We start from the raw sequence: 26,134 nt of genomic DNA, 5'->3' as shown, positions 1-26,134 counted from the left end.
CTCACTCTTGTTCATGACCGTGAAGGGATTGACAACCCCTTTTTCGCGTTGTGTGCAAGTGTTTGTTAGTTTGTGCAGGTGCATATATTGGAGACTTGCTTGTGCCTCCTACTGGGTTGATACCTTGGTTCTTAACTGAGGGAAATACTTATCTCTACTTTGCTGCATCACCCTATCCTCTTCAAGGCCAAAATCAACGCAAGCTCAAGAAGTAGGAGGAAGAATTTCTGGCGCCATTGCCGCGGAGGTTCTACATCAAGCCTACCAAGTACCTATCATAAACTCTCATCTCTTGCACTTACATTATTTGCCATTTGCCTCTCGTTTCCTCTCCCCCACTTCTAAAACATTTTCAGAAAAACACAAAAATATTTGCCTTTTTATTTGCCTTCTTTTCGTTTGCCTTTATGTATTATTTGGTTTGTTTGCTCGCTTGCTTGGTATAATTGTGTGTTTATTGAAAAATCAGAAAGCAAAAAGGTTTATGGACCCACTCAAAGGTTTCTACTTGGATCATCTTCGATCCATATGTGCTCATGCTGAAACTCCTTCTAGTTTAGTTGAGGGAAAATCATTAGATGAGCATGCTCATTTTGTGCGTCACCGTTTGTCTCAAAAGGGGGGACTCTTATGGAATGAAATAAATTGTTTGCTACGCTATGCTTGGAATCTATGTGAAATTTATGATTTTACTTGTTGCTTGGAGAACCCTAAAAAAACACCTTCCCTACCTATGTGAGTTTAATGATAATGAAATCCTATCTTCTTATGCCAAAGGTGTTTATAGTTACTATGATATCGAACAAATTGAAGAATTTGTTGCTTCTAAGGGTGCTTATGAAGTTACTTCTTTGATTGAAAACTATGATATTACTCTCTACAAATCTGAAAATTTTGACATACTTAAATATTGCTATGAAAACTATGCTTCTAATGCTGATGTTAAAGAATTTATTGAGAGAATGCCCGCTGCTTTGGAAGAAAATAATGATACGCATGAATCTATAGATAATTATGATTCCGTTGATTTGATTGAAATATTCCCCCTTGATGAACATGATGCTTGCTATTCTTATGGCCATGATGCAAATATTTATTACGCTTATGGAGATGAACTTGCTATAGTTCCTTATGTTAAACATGAAATTATTGCTATTGCACCCACACTTGATAGTTCGTTCAATGAAAAGCATGATTGCAATGATGTTATTATAAAATTTATTAATGTCAATTGTGCTAATAATATGCAGAACCCTAAGCTTGGGGATGCTAATTTTGCTATGTCCATTACTTATTGCGATGATCATGATTGGGGTGATAATGCTTTTTATGATCTTGAAAATTTATTTAAGCCTCATAATGAATATGTTCGCAATAATATTGAGAGTGGGTTTGGAAGAGTGTAGACTCTAGGTAATAATGATCCCACTACTTTGGAGCATGATCAATCTCATGATTTTTTTAATAAAAGTGGGCTTGGAGAGGTCATGACTTTATTTGATGATAATCCCACTATTTTGGAAGAGTGTCAACTTTGCATGCATGTGGATCATGTAGAGAATATGTTATATGATAGCTATATTGTTGAATTTGATTATTATCCTACATGTAATTATTATGAGAGGGGAAAATATTATTGTAGAAATTTTCATGTTGCTAAATTACCACTCGTTATGTTGAGATTGCTATTGTTTCTTTCTTTTTCCTTGCATATGCTAGTTTTTGTGTCTCGATAATTTGTTTGCTTATAAAATGCCTATGCATAGGAAGTATGTTAGACTTAAATGTGATTTTCATATGCCATATGATGCTCTCTTTGTGCTTCAATTCTTGTCTTTCATGTGAGCATCATTAAAATTATCAATGCCTAGCTAAAAGGCTGTAAAGAAAAGTGCTTGTTGGGAGACAACCCAATATTTTTCTTTTCTGTTTTTAAGTGTATACACATTATTACCTATGTAGTAATTGTGTTTTGGTGTTTTAATTAGTGTTTGTGCCAAATAGAGCCTTTGGGGTGGTTTATGGTGATAGTTGATTTGATCTTGCTGAAAAACAGAAACTTTTGCGCTCGTTGCCAAAATTTTAAAAAATCACAGAACCATGATTTTAATATGATTTTTTACATAAGATTGCTATACAAATTTCCTAGATTGTCCTAAGTTTTCAAATTTTTTGGAGTTACAGAAGTATACGAAGTTTCCAGATTACTACAGACTGTTCTGTTTTTGATAGATTCTGTTTTCTATGTGTTGTTTCCTTATTTTGATGAATCTATGGGTAGTATCAGGGGGTATGAACCATGGAAAAGTTGGAATAAAGTAGATATTACACCAATATAAATTTATAATGAGTTCAAAACAGTACCTAACGTGGTAATTTGCTTTATTCTACTAAAGAATCTTATGAGTTTTCTATTGAGTTTTGCGTTGTGAAGTTTTCCTGTTTTGGGTAAAGATTTGATGGACTATGGAATAAGGAGTGGAAAGAGCCTAAGCTTGGGGATACGCAAAGGACCCCGAGGTAATATTCAAGGACAACCAAGCATCTAAGCTTGGGGATGCCCCGGATGGCATCCCCTCTTTCGCCTTCAATCCATCGGTAAATTTACCTAAGGCCATATTTTTATTCACCACATGATATGTATTTTGTTTGGAGCGTCTTGTATGATATGAGTCTTTGCTCTTTAGTTTGCCACAATCATCATTGATGTACACACATTTTGAGAGTGAATTTATTAGAATACTCTATGTGCTTTACTTATATCTTTTGAGCTAGGCAGCTTGCTCTAGTACTTCACTTATATCTTTTTAGAGCACGGCGGTGGTTCTATTTTATAGAAATTTTTGAACTCTCATGCTTCACTTATATTATTTTGAGAGTCTTAAACAACATGGTAATTTGCTTAGGTTATGAATTTAGTGCTAATATAATGGGGCATCCAAGAGGGATATAATAAAAACTTTCATATAAAGAGCACTGAATATATGAGAAGTTTGATTCCTTGCATTTGTTTTGAGATATAAAGATGGAGACATTAGAGACATGCTAGTTAGTGATTGTGGATTGGTAGAAATACTTGTGTTAAAGTTTGTGATTCCCGTAGCATGCACGTATCCTTTGTGTGGAGGTCGGGAGCACGCGATGGTTAACTCGTACCAACCTCTCCCCTAGGAGCATGATATTAGTACTTTGTTTTGATGGCTAATAAACTTTTGCAATAAGTATGTGAGTTCTTTATGACTAATGTTGAGTCCACGGATTATACGCACTCTTACCCTTCCACCATTGCTAGCCTTTCTTGTACCGCGCAACTTTCGCCGGTGCATTAAACCCACCATATACCCTTCCTCAAAACAACCACCATACCTACCTATTATGGCATTTCCATAGCCATTCTGAGATATATTGCCATGCAACTTCCACCGTTCTGTTTTATTATGACACATACCATCATTGTCTTATTGTTCTCATATGCATGACGCATTCATATAGAGTCATATTTTTGTTCTAGTATCGAGCTGTAATTCTTGAGTTGTAAGTAAATAAAAGTGTGATGATCATCATTATTAGAGCATTGTCCCATGTGAGGAAAGGATGATGGAAGTTATGATTCCCTCACAAGTTGGGACGAGTCTCCGAACTTTAAGAAAATAAAAGAGGCCAAAGAAGCTCAAACAAAAAAATGAGATAAAAAGAGAGAAGGGACAATGTTACTATCCTTTTTCCACACTTGTGCCTCAAAATAGCACCATGTTCTTCATGATAGAGAGTCTCCTATTTTATCACTTTCATATACTAGTGGGAATTTTTCATTATAGAACTTGGCTTGTATATTCCAATGATGGGCTTCCTAAAATTTCCCTAGGTCTTCATGAGCAAGCAAGTTGGATGCACACCCACTTAGTTTGTTTTTGAGCTTTCGTACACTTATAGCTCTAGTGCATCCATTGCATGGCAATACCTACTCACTTGCATCGATATCAATTGATGGGCATCTTCATAGCCCGTTAATTTGCCTAGTTGATGTGAGACATTCTCCTTCCTTTTTGTCTCCTCCACAACCACCATATTCTGTTCCACCTGTAGTGCTATATCCATGGCTCACGCTCATGTATTGCGTGAAAGTTGAAAAAGTATGAGAACACTAAAAGAATGAAACAATTGCTTAATTAACATCGGGGTTGTGTGATATGTCTCCGTCGTATCTACTTTTCCTAACGTTTTCCTCTTGTTTTGGACTCTAATTTGCATGATTTGAATGAAACTAACCCGGACTGACGATGTTTTCAGCAGAACTACCATGGTGTTGTTTTTTGTGCAGAAATAAAAGTTCTCGGAATGGCATGAAACTTTGCAAGGATTTTTTATACAATAAAAGAGAATTTCTGGAGCCAAGAACCACCGGAGGGGGGCACCTGGGTGGGCACAACCCACCAGGGCGCGCCACCCCTCCAGGCGTGCCCAGGTGGGTTGTCCCCACATGGTGGCCCCACAGACCCTGAAACCGACGCTATAAAATCCTATTTTTCCAAAAAAAATCAGGGAGAAAGAATTATCGCGTTCCACGAGATGGAGCCACCGCCGTCTCCTGTTCTTCATCGGGAGGCCAGATCCGGAGTCCGTTTGGGGCTCCGGAGAGGGGGATCTTCGATCTTCGTCATCACTAACCCTTCTCCATCGCCAATTCCATGATGCTCCCCACCGGGAGTGAGTAATTCCTTCGTAGGCTCGCTGGTCGGTGAGGAGTTGGATGAGATTCATCATGTAATCTAGTTAGTTTTGTTAGGGCTTGATCCCTAGTATCCACTATGTTCTGAGATTGATGTTGCTATGACTTTGCCATGCTTAATGCTTGTCACTTTGGGCCTGGGTGCCATGATTTCAGATCTGAACCGTTTATGTTATCACCATTATATCTATGTTCTAGATCCGATCTTGCAAGTTATTGTCACCTACTACGTGTTATGATCCGGCAACCCTGGAGTGACAATAGTCGGGACCACTCCCGGTGATGACCGTAGTTTGAGGAGTTCATGTATTCACCGTGTGTTAATGCTTTGTTCCGGTTTTCTATTAAAAGGAGGCCTTAATATCCCTTAGTTTCCAATAGGACCCCACTGCCATGGGAGGGTAGGACAAAAGATGTCATGCAAGTTCTTTCCATAAGCACGTATGACTATTTACGGAATACATCCCTACATTATATTTATGAACTGGAGCTAGCGCCGTATTGCACTAGGTTATGACTGTCACATGATGAATATCATCCAACGAATCAACGATCCAATGCCTACAAATTTCTCTATTATTGCTCTTGCTAAGTTACTACTGCTATCATTACTATTGCACTTGATACAAATTCACTGCTATCACTGTTACTGTTACTGTTGCTGCTGCTACTATTATAAAAACTATCATACTACTTTGCTACTAATCACTTTGCTGCAGATAATTAATCTCCAGGTGTGGTTGAATTGACAACTCAACTGCTAATACTTACAAATATTCTTTGGCCCCCCTTGTGTCGAATCTATAAATTTGGGTTGAGTACTCTACCCTTGAAAACTGTTGCGATCCCCTATACTTGTGGGTTATCATTGTGCATGATGAAATACTTTGTGTGATGAAGATGGAACATAGCCAGACTATATGATTTTGTAGGGATAACTTTCTTTGGCCATGTTATTTTGAGAAGACATGATTGCTTTATTGGTATGCTTGAAGTATTATCGTTTTTATGTCAACATTAAACTTTTACTTTGAATCTTATGGATCTGAATATTCTTGCCACAATAAAGAAAATTGCATTGATGAATATGTTAGGTAGCATTCCACATCAAAAATCCAGTTTTTATCATTTACCTACTCGAGGACGAGCAGGAATTAAGCTTGGTTATGCTTGATGCGTCTCCAACGTATCTATAATTTTTTATTGTTCCATGCTATTATACTATCTGTTTTGGTTGTTTTATATGCATTAATATGCTATTTTAAATTTTTTGGGACTAACCTATTAACCAAGAGCCCAGTGCTAGCTTCTGATTTTTCCTTGTTTTTGACTTTTACAGAAAAGGAATATCAAACGGATTCCAAATGGAATAAAAATTTACGGTGATTTTTCATGGACCGGAAGAGAACCACGAGACTTGGAGAGGAGGCCAGAAGCCCTACGGGGTGGCCACAAGCCGTAGGGGCACGCCCTAGGGGGGCGCCCCAGGGCTTGCGGTGCCCCCGTAGACCTTCCAACCCTAATATTCTTCTATAAATACCCAAATATTGCCCCTATACCAGAGGGCACACCAAAATTACTTTTCCGCCGCCGCAAGCTTCTGTTTTCATGAGATCCCATCTTGGAGCCTTTTCCGGCACTCCGCCGGAGGGGGATTCAATCACGGAGGGCCTCTACATCAACCTTGCCACCCTTCCGATGAAGCGTGAGTAGTTTACCATGGACCTAAGGGTCCATATCTAGTAGCTAGATGGCTTCTTCTCTCTCTTTGATCTTCAATACAATGTTCTCCTCGATGTTCTTGGAGTTCTATTCGATGTAATTAAAAACCCACAAGTATAGGGGATCAGTTGTAGCCTCTTTCGATAAGTAAGAGTGTCGAACCCAACAAGGAGCTAAAGGTACAACAAATATTCCCTCAAGTTCTATCGACCACCGATACAACTCTACGCACGCTTAACGTTTGCTTTACCTAGAATAAGTATGAAACAAGAACTACTTTGTAGGTGTTGTCAGATAGGTTGCAAGATAAAAAAGAGCACGCAAATAAAAACTAGGGGATGTTTAGATAAATAAACAATTAAGTTAGTATAACGAGTGTGGTAAAGTGGTGGTAGGAGTTGCGGAATTGTCCCTAAGCAATTGACTACGTTACTAGACCGATAGCAAGTTTTATGTGGGGGAGGCCACTGCTATCATGTCATCCCTTACATGGAATTATATGCACTTATGATTGGAACTATTAGCAAGCATCCGCAACTAATAACGTTCATTAAGGTAAAACCAACCATAGCATTAAGATATATTGGTCCCCCTTCAATCCCGTATGCATCAATTTCTATGCTAGGCTGAAGCTGCTATCGCCCTTACCCTCCAATACATAGTCCTATCAACATACAACTAACCCTATGGTGTGATCCACATGCGTGGTCATATGATGGGCACCAAAGCACATCAACATAACCACAAGAAAATTAAACCAATCATAGCAATTCATCAATTACCGATAGGACAACAAAAATCTACTCACACATCATAGGATGGCAACACATCATTGGATAATAATATGAAGCATAAAACACCATGTTCAAGTAGAGGGTACAATGGGTTGCGGGAGAGTGGACCACTGAATATAGATGGGGGAAGGTGATGAAGATGTTGGGGAAGATGACGGAGGTGTTGGTGTAGATCGTCGTCACACGATGATTGCCCCGGCGGTGTTCCGGCGCCACCGGGAGAGAGGGGGAAAGAGCCCCCTCCTTATTCTTCTTCCTTGGCCTCCCCCCTAGATGGGAGGAGGGTTTCCCCTCTGGTCCATGGCCTCCATGGGGGCGGAGGGCGGGAGTCCCTCCGAGATTGGATCTCTCTCTCTCTCTCTCTCTCTCTCTCTTTGTTTCCGCGTTCCCAGATTTTGGCCTTTCACCATTTCTTAAATTCCCGAAGATCCTTAATTCCGATTGGGCTGAAATTTTAACGTGATTTTTATCCAAATATTAGCTTTCTTGCGGCCGAAGAAGGGCACCAACCGCCTTATGGGGTGATCACAAGGGTCTAGGGCATGCCCCTGTGACTTGTGGGCCCCTCGGGCATTGTCTCGCGTTGATTCCAATTCCCAAAAATCACATATATTCCAAAAAAAGATCTCCATAAGTTTTTATCACGTTTGGACTTTGTTTGTTAGGATATTCAGCGAAACAAAAAACATGCAACAAACAGGAACTGGCACTGGGCACTAGATCAATATGTTAGTCTAGAAAAATATAAAAAGTTGCCAAAAGTATATGAAAGTTGTAGAATATTGGCATGTAACAATCAAAAATTATAGATACGACGGAGTCGTATCAGCATCCCCAAGCTTAATTCCTGCTCGTCCTCGAGTAGGTAAATGATAAAAAATATAATTTTGATGTGGAATGCTACCTAGCATAATCTTGATCATATAATTTAATCATGGCATGAATATTAAGACACGAGTGATTCAAAGCAATAGTCTATCATTTGACATAAAGACAATAATACTTCAAGCATACTAATAAAGCAATCATGTCTTTCTCAAAATAACATGGCCAAAGAAAGTTATCCCTACAAAATCGTATAGTCTGGCTATGCTCCATCTTCACCACATAAAGTATTTCATCATGCACAACCTCGATGACAAGCCAAGCAATTGTTTCATACTTTTAATGTTCTCAAGCCTTTTCAACTTTCACGCAATACATGAGCGCGAGCCATGGATATGGCACTATAGGTAGAATAGAATATGGTGTTAGGGATCAATAGAAGAAGGAAGAAAGTCTCGCATCAACTAGGCGGGTCAACGGGCTATGGAGATGCCAATCAATCGATACCGATGCAAGTGAGTAAGGATTGCCATGCAACAAATGCACTAGAGCTATAAGTGTATGAAAGCTCAAACTGAAAACTAAGTGGGTGTGCATCCAACTTGCTTTCCCATGAAGACCTCGGGCATTTGAGGAAGCCCGTCATCGGAATATACAAGCCAAGTTCTATAATGAAAAATTCCCACTAGTATATGAATGTGATAACTCAAGAGACTCTCTATATGAAGAACATGGTGCTACTCTGAAGCACAAGTGTGGTAAAAGGACAGTACCATTGCCCCTTCTCTCTTTTTCTCTCATTTTTTGTTTTTTTGGCCCTCTCTTTTTTGGGCCTCTTTTTTTATTTTTTATTTTTTTCGTCTGGAGTCTCATCCCGACTTGTGGGGGAATCATAGTCTCCATCATCCTTTCCTCACTGGGACAATGCTCTAATAATGATGATCATCACACTTTTATTTACTCACAACTCGATAAAACTGATACATGATGACTATATGAATGCCTCTGGCAGTGTACCAGGATGTGCGATGATCTAGCATAGCAAATATATCAAAAAACGGACAAGCCATGAAAATATCGTGCTAGCTATCTTACGATCATGCAAATCAATATGACAATGAATGCTCAAGTCATGTATATGATGATGGAAGTTGCATGGCAATATATTTCGGAATGGCTATGGAAATGCCATGATAGGTAGGTATAGTGGCTATTTTGAGGAAGTTATAAGGATGGTTTTATGCACCGGCGAAAGGTGTGCGGCACGAGAGAGGCTAGCAATGGTGGAAGGGTGAGAGTGCGTATAATCCATGGACTGAACATTAGTCATAAAGAACTCACATACTTATTGCAAAAATCTATTAGCCATCGAAGCAAAGTACTACACACATGCTCCTAGGGGGATAGATTGGTAGGAAAAGACCATCGCTCATCCCCGACTGCCACTCATAAGGAAGACAATTATAAAATAAATCATGCTCCGACTTCATCACATAACAGTTCACCATACGTGCATGCTTCGGGAATCACAAACCTTAATGCAAGTATTTCTACCAATCCACAATTACTCACTAGCATGACTCTAATATCACCATCTCTATATCGCAAAACTATTGCAAGTAATCAAACATACCATATTCAGTGATCGACAAGTTTTATGTAGGATTTTATGACTAACCATATGAATGATCAATTCCTGTTAACTCTCTAAATAGATACAAGTGAAGCAAGAGAGTTTAGTTCTTTCTACAAAAGATTTGCCCATGCTCTAACAAATATAAGTGAAGCAAAAGAGCATTCTACAAATGGCGGTTTTCTATGTGAGGAGAAACAGGCAATCCAAATTTCAAATGATATAAGTGAAGCACATGAAGCATTCTATAAAGGCATACTCAAAAGATATAAGTGAAGTGCAAAGAGCATTCTATAAATCAACCAAGGACTATCTCATACCAGCATGGTGCATTTAAAAGAAAAATAAAAAGCACACGACGCTCCAAGATTTACGCATATCATGTGACGAATAGAAATATAGCTCCAAGTAAAATTACCGATGATCGTTAGAAGAAAGAGGGATGCCTTCTGGGGCATCCCCAACCTTAGTTGCTTGGGAGTCCTTGAATATTACCTTGGGGTGCCTTGGGAATCCCCAAGCTTAAGCTCTTGCCACTCCTTATTCCTTCATCCATCATGATCTCACCCAAAACTTGAAAACTTCAATCACACAAAACTTACAAAACCCTCGTGAGATCTGTTAGTATGATAAAACAAATCACCACTTTAAGTACTGTTGAAAACCCATTCATTTTTTTGCATTGTAGCTACTGTATTATAACTTCTCCATGGCTTATACCACCAATAAAATTGATAGTTTCATCAAAACTAGCAAAACAATGCATCAAAAACAGAATCTGTCTTAAACAGGATAGTCTTTAGCAATCTGAACATCTACCATACTTCTGTAACTCCTAAAATTCTGAAAAATTAGAACAAAATAAAAATTTTGCAAAGAATTACCGTGTACAAATTTCAGAAACATGCGACGCTCCAGTAAAAAATGAAAATTCACGCGCTACAACCAAAGTTTCTGTTTTTGCACTGCACATACCAAACAAGCAATCTAATCATCCTAAAGGCAAATCTTGGCACATTATTTTTTATAATACAGTAGATTTGTACAGGGGGATAATTATTTTTGTTGAAAAGTTTCTGTAATTAAGATTCACAAAGTTTCCATGGGCATGAACAAAGTTCAAGGCATGCTCCCACTATAACAATGCTCGTCTCTCTCACTTCCACTTTTATTTTTGAAAAATATTTAGGTCCCCCACTTTATTTTTTTGTTTTTAAACTATATGAAAGCACACAACAAAATTAAATGACTCTCTAAAACTTATGGCTTGTCTCCCTGGCAGCGCTTTCTTTAAAGCCATTAAGCTAGGCATATAGTGCTCAAGTAATGGATCCACCCGGATCCAAAGGTATATCAAAGCCAATTTTAATTAACAATGATTTGTGATTTAGTAGTGAGCACAAAGTGACATATATCATGAAACAACGAAGTCTAACTATCTTCCTATGCATCTGCATGTCATAAAAGAACAATTCATGCACATCAAGTAAAGGCCAATACATAGCAGAGGTAGTTTCTTGCAATTTTATCGTATTGGAAACATAGAGAGGTGGAGATGTAGTTCCTCTCTCATAATAATTGCAAGTAGGATCAGCAAGCACATGCATATTATATTCATCAAAATCATGATGTGCAATAGTAGAACGCAACCCATCAATATAATCCTTAATAAGCGCAAACTTCTCTAATATGGTGTAGTTTGGAGAATTCGAAAAGATAATAGGACTATCATGTGTGGGTGCAATAGCAACAATTGCATTCTTAACATAAGGAACTATAGCAAGTTCATCTCCATAAGCATAATTCATATTGGCATCATGGCCACAAGCATAGCAAGCATCAATTTCATCAAAAAGGGATAATTCGAACGAATCCAAGGGATCATAGCAATCATCCTTCGATAAGCATGAAGGGAAATTGAAAAATGTATGAGTTGAAGAGTTACTCTCATTATAAGGTGGGCACAGGTAGCTAATCTGCTCTTCTTCCTTTTGTTCTCCGCTCTCCTCGTCATCTTTTTCATATAATGAGCTCACAGTTTCAGCAGATTCTTCTTCCATAGATTCCTGCAAAATATTAGTCTCCTCTTGGACAGCGGAGACTTTCTCAAAAACACGTCAATATCGGCATTGCATTCATAATTATCATAGCAATGTTTAAGTATAGCAAAATTTTCAGGCCTATAAACATCATCATCAAAAGCTTCATACTTTTCAAACAAAGATTCAATTTCATAAGCACCCTTAAAAGCAACGAATTCTTCTATTCGTTCCACACCACAGTAATCATATATACCATTAGCATAAGAAGCCAAGGTCTTATTATCATTAAATTTACATGAAAAGGTAAGGTGTGGAGACTTCATCCTAGAGCAACAACTATGATCATATCTCAAGCATAAATTCCGAGCATACCAATGCAACATATGAATTTGATCCCATAAGAGTTTCCCTTTTTGAGTCAAGCGATAATCCCTAAACTATTCATGTTGATCCAACGTGTCTCCCATTATTAAGTTGAACGGGGTTTTCTCAGGATTATCAAAGTAGTGTTCAATATTTTTCACATAACGAGCATCGAGGGTTTTAGGAGGTTCCCCATCTCCTTGATTAGCAAGTACACCTAAATTTTTTGGTATTTCGTGTTCCATAGGCATAACTAAAGATAGAGAACAACTTAGAATAACAAATAAAATCTAGTTAGTGATAAAGCAAACAAGCACACACGAGAATATTCACCCCACGCTATTGCTCCCCGACAACGGCGCCAGAAAAAGGTCTTGATAACACACAAGTATAGGGGATCAGTTGTAGCCTCTTTCGATAAGTAAGAGTGTCGAACCCAATGAGGAGCTAAAGGTAGAACAAATATTCCCTCAAGTTCTATCGACCACCGATACAACTCTATGCACGCTTAACATTCGCTTTACCTAGAACAAGTATGAAACTAGAAGTACTTTGTAGGTGTTGTAGGATAGGTTTTCAAGATAATAAAGAGCACGTAAATAAAAAACTAGGGGCTGTCTAGATAAATAAAAAATTAAGTTAGTATAACGAGTGTGGTAAAGTGGTGGTAGGAGTTGCGGAATTGTCCCTAAGCAATTGACTACGCTACTAGACCGATAGCAAGTTTTATGTGGGAGAGGCCACTGCTATCATGTCATCCCTTACTTGGAATTCTATGCACTCATGATTGGAACTATTAGCAAGCATCCGCAACTAATAACGTTCATTAAGGTAAAACCAACCATAGCATTAAGATATATTGGTCCCCCTTCAATCCCGTATGCATCAATTTCTATGCTAGGCTGAAGCTGCTATCACCCTTACCCTCCAAATACATAGTCCTATCAACATACAACTAACCCTATGGTGTGATCCACACGCGTGGTCATATGATGGGCACCAAAGCACATCAACATAACCACAAGAAAATTAAACCAATCATAGCAATTCATCAATTACCGATAGGACAACAAAAATCTACTCACACATCATAGGATGGCAACACATCATTGGATAATAATATGAAGCATAAAGCACCATGTTCAAGTAGAGGGTACAATGGGTTGCGGGAGAGTGGACCACTGAATATAGATGGGGGAAGGTGATGAAGATGTTGGGGAAGATGACGGAGGTGTTGGTGTAGATCGTCGTCACACGATGATTGCCCCGGCGGTGTTCCGGCGCCACCGGGAGAGAGGGGGAAAGAGCCCCCTCCTTATTCTTCTTCCTTGGCCTCCCCCCTAGATGGGAGGAGGGTTTCCCCTGGTCCATGGCCTCCATGGGGGCGGAGGGCGGGAGCCCCTCCGAGATTGGATCTCTCTCTCTCTCTGTTTTCGCGTTCCCAGATTCTGGCCTTTCACCATTTCTTAAATTCCCGGAGATCCTTAACTCCGATTGGGCTGAAATTTTAACATGATTTTTATCCAGATATTAGCTTTCTTGCGGCCGAAGAAGGGCACCAACCGCCTTACGGGGTGATCACAAGGGTCTAGGGCATGCCCCTGTGACTTGTGGGCCCCTCGGGCATTGTCTCGCGTTGATTCCAATTCCCAAAAATCACATATATTCCAAAAAAAGATCTCCATAAGTTTTTATCACGTTTGGACTTTGTTTGTTAGGATATTCAGCGAAACAAAAAACATGCAACAAACAGGAACTGGCACTGGGCACTAGATCAATATGTTAGTCCAGAAAAATATAAAAAGTTGCCAAAAGTATATGAAAGTTGTAGAATATTGGCATGTAACAATCAAAAATTATAGATACGACGGAGTCGTATCAGCATCCCCAAGCTTAATTCCTGCTCGTCCTCGAGTAGGTAAATGATAAAAAATATAATTTTGATGTGGAATGCTACCTAGCATAATCTTGATCATATAATTTAATCATGGCATGAATATTAAGACACGAGTGATTCAAAGCAATAGTCTATCATTTGACATAAAGACAATAATACTTCAAGCATACTAATAAAGCAATCATGTCTTTCTCAAAATAACATGGCCAAAGAAAGTTATCCCTACAAAATCGTATAGTCTGGCTATGCTTCATCTTCACCACATAAAGTATTTCATCATGCACAACCTCGATGACAAGCCAAGCAATTGTTTCATACTTTTAATGTTCTCAAGCCTTTTCAACTTTCACGCAATACATGAGCGTGAGCCATGGATATGGCACTATAGGTGGAATAGAATATGGTGGTAGGGATCAACAGAAGAAGGAAGAAAGTCTCGCATCAACTAGGCGGGTCAACGGGCTATGGAGATGCCAATCAATCGATATCGATGCAAGTGAGTAAGGATTGCCATGCAACAGATGCACTAGAGCTATAAGTGCATGAAAGCTCAAACTAAAAACTAAGTGGGTGTGCATCCAACTTGCATTCCCATGAAGACCTCGGGCATTTGAGGAAGCCCGTCATCGGAATATACAAGCCAAGTTCTATAATGAAAAATTCCCACTAGTATATGAATGTGATAACTCAAGAGACTCTCTATATGAAGAACATGGTGCTACTCTGAAGCAATAGTGTGGTAAAAGGACAATACCATTGCCCCTTCTCTCTTTTTCTCTCATTTTTTGTTTTTTTGGCCCTCTCTTTTTTTGGGCCTCTTTTTTTATTTTTTATTTTTTTCGTCTGGAGTCTCATCCCGACTTGTGGGGGAATCATAGTCTCCATCATCCTTTCCTCACTGGGACAATGCTCTAATAATGATGATCATCACCTAAATTTTTTGGTATTTCGTGTTCCATATCCATAACTAAAGATAGAGAACAACTTAGAATAACAAATAAAATCTAGTTAGTGATAAAGCAAACAAGCACACACGAGAATATTCACCCCACGCTATTGCTCCCCGACAACGGCGCCAGAAAAAGGTCTTGATAACACACAAGTATAGGGGATCAGTTGTAGCCTCTTTCGATAAGTAAGAGTGTCGAACCCAATGAGGAGCTAAAGGTAGAACAAATATTCCCTCAAGTTCTATCGACCACCGATACAACTCTATGCACGCTTAACATTCGCTTTACCTAGAACAAGTATGAAACTAGAAGTACTTTGTAGGTGTTGTAGGATAGGTTTTCAAGATAATAAAGAGCACGTAAATAAAAAACTAGGGGCTGTCTAGATAAATAAAAAATTAAGTTAGTATAACGAGTGTGGTAAAGTGGTGGTAGGAGTTGCGGAATTGTCCCTAAGCAATTGACTACGCTACTAGACCGATAGCAAGTTTTATGTGGGAGAGGCCACTGCTATCATGTCATCCCTTACTTGGAATTCTATGCACTCATGATTGGAACTATTAGCAAGCATCCGCAACTAATAACGTTCATTAAGGTAAAACCAACCATAGCATTAAGATATATTGGTCCCCCTTCAATCCCGTATGCATCAATTTCTATGCTAGGCTGAAGCTGCTATCACCCTTACCCTCCAAATACATAGTCCTATCAACATACAACTAACCCTATGGTGTGATCCACACGCGTGGTCATATGATGGGCACCAAAGCACATCAACATAACCACAAGAAAATTAAACCAATCATAGCAATTCATCAATTACCGATAGGACAACAAAAATCTACTCACACATCATAGGATGGCAACACATCATTGGATAATAATATGAAGCATAAAGCACCATGTTCAAGTAGAGGGTACAATGGGTTGCGGGAGAGTGGACCACTGAATATAGATGGGGGAAGGTGATGAAGATGTTGGGGAAGATGACGGAGGTGTTGGTGTAGATCGTCGTCACACGATGATTGCCCCGGCGGTGTTCCGGCGCCACCGGGAGAGAGGGGGAAAGAGCCCCCTCCTTATTCTTCTTCCTTGGCCTCCCCCCTAGATGGGAGGAGGGTTTCCCCTGGTCCATGGCCTCCATGGGGGCGGAGGGCGGGAGCCCCTCCGAGATTGGATCTCTCTCTCTCTCTGTTTTCGCGTTCCCAGATTCTGGCCTTTCACCATTTCTTAAATTCCCGGAGATCCTTAACTCCGATTGGGCTGAAATTTTAACATGATTTTTATCCAGATATTAGCTTTCTTGCGGCCGAAGAAGGGCACCAACCGCCTTACGGGGTGATCACAAGGGTCTAGGGCATGCCCCTGTGACTTGTGGGCCCCTCGGGCATTGTCTCGCGTTGATTCCAATTCCCAAAAATCACATATATTCCAAAAAAAGATCTCCATAAGTTTTTATCACGTTTGGACTTTGTTTGTTAGGATATTCAGCGAAACAAAAAACATGCAACAAACAGGAACTGGCACTGGGCACTAGATCAATATGTTAGTCCAGAAAAATATAAAAAGTTGCCAAAAGTATATGAAAGTTGTAGAATATTGGCATGTAACAATCAAAAATTATAGATACGACGGAGTCGTATCAGCATCCCCAAGCTTAATTCCTGCTCGTCCTCGAGTAGGTAAATGATAAAAAATATAATTTTGATGTGGAATGCTACCTAGCATAATCTTGATCATATAATTTAATCATGGCATGAATATTAAGACACGAGTGATTCAAAGCAATAGTCTATCATTTGACATAAAGACAATAATACTTCAAGCATACTAATAAAGCAATCATGTCTTTCTCAAAATAACATGGCCAAAGAAAGTTATCCCTACAAAATCGTATAGTCTGGCTATGCTTCATCTTCACCACATAAAGTATTTCATCATGCACAACCTCGATGACAAGCCAAGCAATTGTTTCATACTTTTAATGTTCTCAAGCCTTTTCAACTTTCACGCAATACATGAGCGTGAGCCATGGATATGGCACTATAGGTGGAATAGAATATGGTGGTAGGGATCAACAGAAGAAGGAAGAAAGTCTCGCATCAACTAGGCGGGTCAACGGGCTATGGAGATGCCAATCAATCGATATCGATGCAAGTGAGTAAGGATTGCCATGCAACAGATGCACTAGAGCTATAAGTGCATGAAAGCTCAAACTAAAAACTAAGTGGGTGTGCATCCAACTTGCATTCCCATGAAGACCTCGGGCATTTGAGGAAGCCCGTCATCGGAATATACAAGCCAAGTTCTATAATGAAAAATTCCCACTAGTATATGAATGTGATAACTCAAGAGACTCTCTATATGAAGAACATGGTGCTACTCTGAAGCAATAGTGTGGTAAAAGGACAATACCATTGCCCCTTCTCTCTTTTTCTCTCATTTTTTGTTTTTTTGGCCCTCTCTTTTTTTGGGCCTCTTTTTTTATTTTTTATTTTTTTCGTCTGGAGTCTCATCCCGACTTGTGGGGGAATCATAGTCTCCATCATCCTTTCCTCACTGGGACAATGCTCTAATAATGATGATCATCACCTAAATTTTTTGGTATTTCGTGTTCCATATCCATAACTAAAGATAGAGAACAACTTAGAATAACAAATAAAATCTAGTTAGTGATAAAGCAAACAAGCACACACGAGAATATTCACCCCACGCTATTGCTCCCCGACAACGGCGCCAGAAAAAGGTCTTGATAACACACAAGTATAGGGGATCAGTTGTAGCCTCTTTCGATAAGTAAGAGTGTCGAACCCAATGAGGAGCTAAAGGTAGAACAAATATTCCCTCAAGTTCTATCGACCACCGATACAACTCTATGCACGCTTAACATTCGCTTTACCAAGAACAAGTATGAAACTAGAAGTACTTTGTAGGTGTTGTAGGATAGGTTTTCAAGATAATAAAGAGCACGTAAATAAAAAACTAGGGGCTGTCTAGATAAATAAAAAATTAAGTTAGTATAACGAGTGTGGTAAAGTGGTGGTAGGAGTTGCGGAATTGTCCCTAAGCAATTGACTAGGCTACTAGACCGATAGCAAGTTTTATGTGGGAGAGGCCACTGCTATCATGTCATCCCTTACTTGGAATTCTATGCACTCATGATTGGAACTATTAGCAAGCATCCGCAACTAATAACGTTCATTAAGGTAAAACCAACCATAGCATTAAGATATATTGGTCCCCCTTCAATCCCGTATGCATCAATTTCTATGCTAGGCTGAAGCTGCTATCACCCTTACCCTCCAAATACATAGTCCTATCAACATACAACTAACCCTATGGTGTGATCCACACGCGTGGTCATATGATGGGCACCAAAGCACATCAACATAACCACAAGAAAATTAAACCAATCATAGCAATTCATCAATTACCGATAGGACAACAAAAATCTACTCACACATCATAGGATGGCAACACATCATTGGATAATAATATGAAGCATAAAGCACCATGTTCAAGTAGAGGGTACAATGGGTTGCGGGAGAGTGGACCACTGAATATAGATGGGGGAAGGTGATGAAGATGTTGGGGAAGATGACGGAGGTGTTGGTGTAGATCGTCGTCACACGATGATTGCCCCGGCGGTGTTCCGGCGCCACCGGGAGAGAGGGGGAAAGAGCCCCCTCCTTATTCTTCTTCCTTGGCCTCCCCCCTAGATGGGAGGAGGGTTTCCCCTCTGGTCCATGGCCTCCATGGGGGCGGAGGGCGGGAGCCCCTCCGAGATTGGATCTCTCTCTCTCTCTCTCTCTCTCTCTCTCTCTCTCTCTCTCTCTCTCTCTCTCTCTCTGTTTCCGCGTTCCCAGATTCTGGCCTTTCACCATTTCTTAAATTCCCGGAGATCCTTAACTCCGATTGGGCTGAAATTTTAACATGATTTTTATCCAGATATTAGCTTTCTTGCGGCCGAAGAAGGGCACCAACCGCCTTACGGGGTGATCACAAGGGTCTAGGGCATGCCCCTGTGACTTGTGGGCCCCTCGGTCATTGTCTCGCGTTGATTCCAATTCCCAAAAATCACATATATTCCAAAAAAAGATCTCCATAAGTTTTTATCACGTTTGGACTTTGTTTGTTAGGATATTCAGCGAAACATAAAACATGCAACAAACAGGAACTGGCACTGGGCACTAGATCAATATGTTAGTCCAGAAAAATATAAAAAGTTGCCAAAAGTATATGAAAGTTGTAGAATATTGGCATGTAACAATCAAAAATTATAGATACGACGGAGTCGTATCAGCATCCCCAAGCTTAATTCCTGCTCGTCCTCGAGTAGGTAAATGATAAAAAATATAATTTTGATGTGGAATGCTACCTAGCATAATCTTGATCATATAATTTAATCATGGCATGAATATTAAGACACGAGTGATTCAAAGCAATAGTCTGTCATTTGACATAAAGACAATAATAGTTCAAGCATACTAATAAAGCAATCATGTCTTTCTCAAAATAACATGGCCAAAGAAAGTTATCCCTACAAAATCGTATAGTCTGGCTATGCTCCATCTTCACCACATAAAGTATTTCATCATGCACAACCTCGATGACAAGCCAAGCAATTGTTTCATACTTTTAATGTTCTCAAGCCTTTTCAACTTTCACGCAATACATGAGCGTGAGCCATGGATATGGCACTATAGGTGAAATAGAATATGGTGGTAGGGATCAATAGAAGAAGGAAGAAAGTCTCGCATCAACTAGGCGGGTCAACGGGCTATGGAGATGCCAATCAATCGATATCGATGCAAGTGAGTAAGGATTGCCATGCAACAGATGCACTAGAGCTATAAGTGTATGAAAGCTCAAACTGAAAACTAAGTGGGTGTGCATCCAACTTGCTTTCCCATGAAGACCTCGGGCATTTGAGGAAGCCCGTCATCGGAATATACAAGCCAAGTTCTATAATGAAAAATTCCCACTAGTATATGAATGTGATAACTCAAGAGACTCTCTATATGAAGAACATGGTGCTACTCTGAAGCACAAGTGTGGTAAAAGGACAGTACCATTGCCCTTTCTCTCTTTTTCTCTCAATTTTTGTTTTTTTGCCCTCTCTTTTTTTGGGCCTCTTTTTTTATTTTTTATTTTTTTCGTCTGGAGTCTCATCCCGACTTGTGGGGGAATCATAGTCTCCATCATCCTTTCCTCACTGGGACAATGCTCTAATAATGATGATCATCACCTAAATTTTTTGGTATTTCGTGTTCCATATCCATAACTAAAGATAGAGAACAACTTAGAATAACAAATAAAATCTAGTTAGTGATAAAGCAAACAAGCACACACGAGAATATTCACCCCACGCTATTGCTCCCCGACAACGGCGCCAGAAAAAGGTCTTGATAACACACAAGTATAGGGGATCAGTTGTAGCCTCTTTCGATAAGTAAGAGTGTCGAACCCAATGAGGAGCTAAAGGTAGAACAAATATTCCCTCAAGTTCTATCGACCATCGATACAACTCTATGCACGCTTAACATTCGCTTTACCTAGAACAAGTATGAAATTAGAAGTACTTTGTAGGTGTTGTAGGATAGGTTTTCAAGATAATAAAGAGCACGTAAATAAAAAACTAGGGGCTGTCTAGATAAATAAAAAATTAAGTTAGTATAACGAGTGTGGTAAAGTGGTGGTAGGAGTTGCGGAATTGTCCCTAAGCAATTGACTACGCTACTAGACCGATAGCAAGTTTTATGTGGGAGAGGCCATTGCTATCATGTCATCCCTTACTTGGAATTCTATGCACTTATGATTGGAACTATTAGCAAGCATCCGCAACTACTAATGTTCATTAAGGTAAAACCCAACCATAGCATTAAGATATATTGGTCCCCCTTCAATCCCGTATGCATCAATTTCTATGCTAGGCTGAAGCTGCTATTACCCTTGCCCTCCAATACATAGTCCTATCAACATACAACTAACCCTATGGTGTGATACACGTGCGCGCTCATATGATGGGCACCAAAGGACAGCAACATAACCACAAGCAAATTAAACCAATCATAGCAATTCATCAATTACCGATAGGACAACAAAAATCTACTCACACATCATTGGATAATAATATGAAGAATAAAGCACCATGTTCAAGTAGAGGGTACAACGGGTTGCGGGAGAGTGGACCACTGAATATAGATGGGGGAAGGTGATGAAGATGTTGGGGAAGATGACAGAGGTGTTGGTGTAGATCACCGTCACACGATGATTGCCCCGACGGCGTTCCGGCGCCACCGGGAGAGAGGGGGAGAGAGCCCCCCCTTCTTTCTTCTTCTTCCTTGGCCTCCCCCTAGATGGGAGGAGGATTTCCCCTCTGGTACATGGTAGCCATGGCGGCGGAGGGGCGGGAGCCCCTCCAAGATTGGATCTCTCTCTCTGTTTCCTTCTGTTTCTGCATTCCCAGATTCTGGCCTTTCACCGTTTCTTAAATTCGCGGAGATCCGTAACTCCGATTGGGCTGAAATTTTAACATGATTTTTATCCGGATTTTAGCATTCTTGCGGACGAAGAAGGGAACCAATCACCTTACTTGGTGACCACAAGGTTCCAGGGCGCGCCCCTAGGGCTTGTGGGCCCCTCGGGCATCGTCTCGTGTTGATTCCAATTCCTAAAAATCACATATATTCCAAGAAAAATCTCCATACGTTTTTATCGCGTCTGGACTTCGTTTGGTATGGATATTCTGCGAAACAAAAAACATGCAACAAACAGGAACTGGTACTGGGCACTGGATCAATATGTTAGTCCAAAAAATAATATAAAAAGTTGCCAAAAGTATATGAAAGTTGTAGAATATTGGCATGAAACAATCAAAAATTATAGATACGACGGAGACGTATTAGTAATCTTCTTTTGTGATGCGTTTGTTGAGATCCGATGAATTGTGGATTTATGATTAGATTATCTATGAATATTATTTGAGTCTTCTCTAAACTCTTTTATGCATGATTGAGATAGCTTAGTAATTCTCATCGATCTATCGATTTGTTTTGGCCAACTAGATTGGTTTTTCTTGCAATGGGAGAAGTGCATTGTGATGGGTTCAATCTTGTGGTGTCTTCACCCAGTGAGAAAAGGGGCAGTGAGACACGTATTGTATTGTTGCCATTAAGGAGAAAATATGGGGTTTAATTATATCATATTGCTTGAGTTTATCCCTCTACATCATGTCATCTTGCTTAAGGTGTTACTCTGTTCTTATGAACTTAATACTCTAGATGCAGGCAGGAGTCGGTCGATGTGCGGAGTAATAGTAGTAGATGCAGAATTGTTTCGGTCTACTTGTCACGGACGCGGTGGCTATATTCATGATCATTGCCTTAGATATCGTCATAATTATGCGCTTTTCTATCAATTGCTCAACAGTAATTTGTTTACTGATACGTCCATTTTGCATCATGCTTTTATATCATTATTTATTGCATTATGAACTATTATTACACTTTATGGTACAATACTTATGCCTTTTCTATCTTATTTTACAATATTTACATGAAGAGGGAGAATGCAGGCAGCTGGAATTCTGGACCAGAAAGGAGCAAATTTGAGAGACCTATTGTCGGTGTCAAAACCGGCGGATCTCGGGTAGGGGGTCCCGAACTATGCGTCTAAGGATGATGGTAACAGGAGACAGGGGACACAATGTTTACCCAGGATCGGGACCTCTCTATGGAGGTAATACCCTACTTCCTGCTTGATTGATCTTGATGAATATGAGTATTACAAGAGTTGATCTACCACGAGATCGTAATGGCTAAAACCCTAGAAGTCTAGCCTGTATGCTATGATTGTGTGTATCCTTTTCCGGACTAAGCCCTCTGGTTTATATAGACACCAGAGGGGACTAGGGTTGCACAAAGTCGGTTACAGAGAAAGGAATCTTCATATTTGGTCACCAAGCTTGCCTTCCACGCCAAGGAGAGTCCCATCCGGACACGGGTAGAGTCTTCGGTCTTTGTATCTTCATAGCCCATCAGTCCGGCCCATGGCTAACAGGCCGGACGCCCGAGGACCCCTTAGTCCAGGACTCCCTCAGTAGCCCCTGAACCAGGCTTCAATGACATGGTGTCTGGCGCGCTGATTGTCTTCGGCATTGCAAGGCGGGTTCCCCTTCCCGAACACTCCAAGATAGTCTTCAGACGCAATGACCGTGTCCGGATCTGCAACACAAGTACCACACACACAGCCGCAGAGAGTATAATATTTCACGAGTCCCATCCGCTGACAACTTTTTGCAAGATTATATCATGTCCGCCCGGTCATTATTTCGAACCATTTTCGTCTTCCGTTCCGCGTTTCGAGATGCGATTTCCATTGGCACGTCTTGTCACAGCAGAGATCGTGTCCCCTTATTGCGGGATTCTCATCAATACGGGCGTGGGTAATCCAACCGTGCCGTTTGCACAGCCCTTGGGAATAGGCGAGCTTTAAGGCGAGTGGGGAGGCGTTCGATATTCACTGCCTTTATAAGGAGATAAGGACTCCTTTCTTCACCCACACCTTCCTTCTTCCTCTGCCCTTCCATTCTTGAGCTCCAGCACCCAAGTTCTTGTTTATTTCACCCCGAGCAAGTTATCAACCATGTCCAGCTCTGGAGGGCAAGGCAAGTGGATGGCCTCCTGTGTCAAGGAGAAGGACATCACCGAGCTTCGGGAGGCCGGGTATGTGGCGAAGGAGATCGCCCACCGGCTTAAGGCTAAGGGACAAGTCTTCCCCACACCGAAACCCAACGAGAGGGTGGTATTCCTCCCTCATTTCGTTTCCGGGCTAGGGTTTCCACTCCACCCGTTCGTCCGCGGACTTATGTTCTATTATGGGCTAGATTTCCATGATCTATCCCCGAACTCTTTCCTCAACATCTCGGCATTCATTGTCGTGTGTCAGGCTTTCCTCTGCATCCAGCCCCACTTTGGCTTGTGGCTCAAGATCTTCAACGTGAAGCCGAAGGTGGTGGACGGCCAACACGTAGAGTGTGGAGGAGCCATGGTGAGAAAGATGCCCAACGTCATATGGCCCAAGGGCACGTTTGTAGAGACCACCAAGGAGTGGCAGAAGCTGTGGTTTTATATCACATAACCCCGTGACGCCACCTGGGCCGCGGCTTCCGAATTCAAGTCCGGAGTTTCAATGCGGCTGACCTCTGCTACCTCTTGAGCACTGTGTTGGTTTTCCCTTGAAGAGGAAAGGGTGATGCAGCAAAGTAGCGTAAGTATTTCCCTCAGTTTTTGAGAACCAAGGTATCAATCTAGTAGGAGGCCACGCACGAATCCCTCGCACCTACACAAACAAATAAATCCTCGCAACCAACGCGATAAGGGGTTGTCAATCCCTACACGGTCACTTACGAGAGTGAGATCTGATAGATATGATAAGATAATATTTTTGGTATTTTTATGATAAAGATGCAAAGTAAAATAGAAGCAAAATAAAAGGCAACGGAAATAGCTTGTTGATGGGAGATTAATATGATGGAAAATAGACCCGGGGGCCATAGGTTTCACTAGTGGCTTCTCTCAAGAGCATAAGTATTACGGTGGGTGAAAAATTTACTGTTGAGCAATTGACAGAACTGAGCATAGTTATGAGAATACCTAGGTATGATAATGTATATAGGCATCACGTCTGAGACAAGTAGACCGACTCCTGCCTGCATCTACTACTATTACTCCACACATCGACCGCTATCCAGCATGCATCTAGAGTATTAAGTTCATAAGAACAGAGTAACGCTTTAAGCAAGATGACATGATGTAGAGGGATAAACTCATGCAATATGATATAAACCCCATCTTGTTATCCTCGATGGCAACAATACAATACGTGCCTTGCTGCCCCTACTGTCATTGGGAAAGGACACCGCAAGATTGAACCCAAAGCTAAGCACTTCTCCCATTGCAAGAAAGATCAATCTAGTAGGCCAAACCAAACTGATAATTCGAAGAGAGTTGCAAAGATAACCAATCATACATAAAAGAATTCAGAGAAGATTCAAATATTGTTCATAGATAAACTTGATCATAAACCCACAATTCATCGGTCTCAACAAACACACCGCAAAAGAAGATTACATCGAATAGATCTCCACGAGAGAGGGGGAGAACATTGTATTGAGATCCAAAAAGAGAGAAGAAGCCATCTAGCTAATAACTATGGACCCGAAGGTCTGAGGTAAACTACTCACACATCATCGGAGAGGCTATGGTGTTGATGTAGAAGCCCTCCGTGATTGATGCCCCCTCCGGCGGAGCTCCGGAACAGGCCCCAAGATGGGATCTCACAGGTACAGAAGGTTGCAGCGGTGGAATTAGGTTTTTGGCTCCGTATCTGGTAGTTTGGGGGTACGTAGGTATATATAGGAGGAAGGAGTACGTCGGTGGAGCAATACGGGCCCCACGAGGGTGGAGGGCGCGCCTGGGGGGGGGGGGGTAGGCGCGCACACCTACCTCGTGCCCTCTTGGTTGATGTCTTGACGTAGGGTCCAAGTCCTCTGGATCACGTTTGTTCCGAAAATCACGTTCCCGAAGTTTTCATTCCGTTTGGACTCCATTTGATATTCTTTTTCTGTGAAACTCTGAAATAGGCAAAAAATATCAATTCTGGGTTGGGCCTCCGGTTAATAGGTTAGTCCCAAAAATAATATAAAAGTGTATAATAAAGCCCAATAATGTCCAAAACAGAATATAATATAGCATGGAACAATCAAAAATTATAGATATGTTGGAGACGTATCGAGCATCCCCAAGCTTAATTCCTTCTTGTCCTCAAGTAGGTAAATGATAAAAACAGAATTTTTGATGTGGATTGCTACCTGGCATAATTTCAATATAATTCTTCTTACTGTGGCATGAATGTTCAGATTTGATATGATTCAAGATAAAAGTTTAATGTTGACATAAAAACAATAATACTTCAAGCATGCTAACTAAGCAATTATGTCTTATCAAAATAACATAGCCAAAGCAAGTTATCCCTACAAAATCATATAGTTTGGCTATGCTCCATCTTCCCCACACAAAATATTCATATCATGTACGACCCCGGTTTTGGCCAAGCAATTGGTTCATACTTTTAACGCGCTTCAGCCTTTTCAACTCTTACACAATACATGAGCGCA

Source organism: Aegilops tauschii, chromosome 7, assembly GCF_002575655.3.
Source record: "Aegilops tauschii subsp. strangulata cultivar AL8/78 chromosome 7, Aet v6.0, whole genome shotgun sequence".
NCBI lineage: Eukaryota > Viridiplantae > Streptophyta > Magnoliopsida > Poales > Poaceae > Aegilops > Aegilops tauschii.
This window is presented reverse-complemented; position numbering follows the sequence as displayed.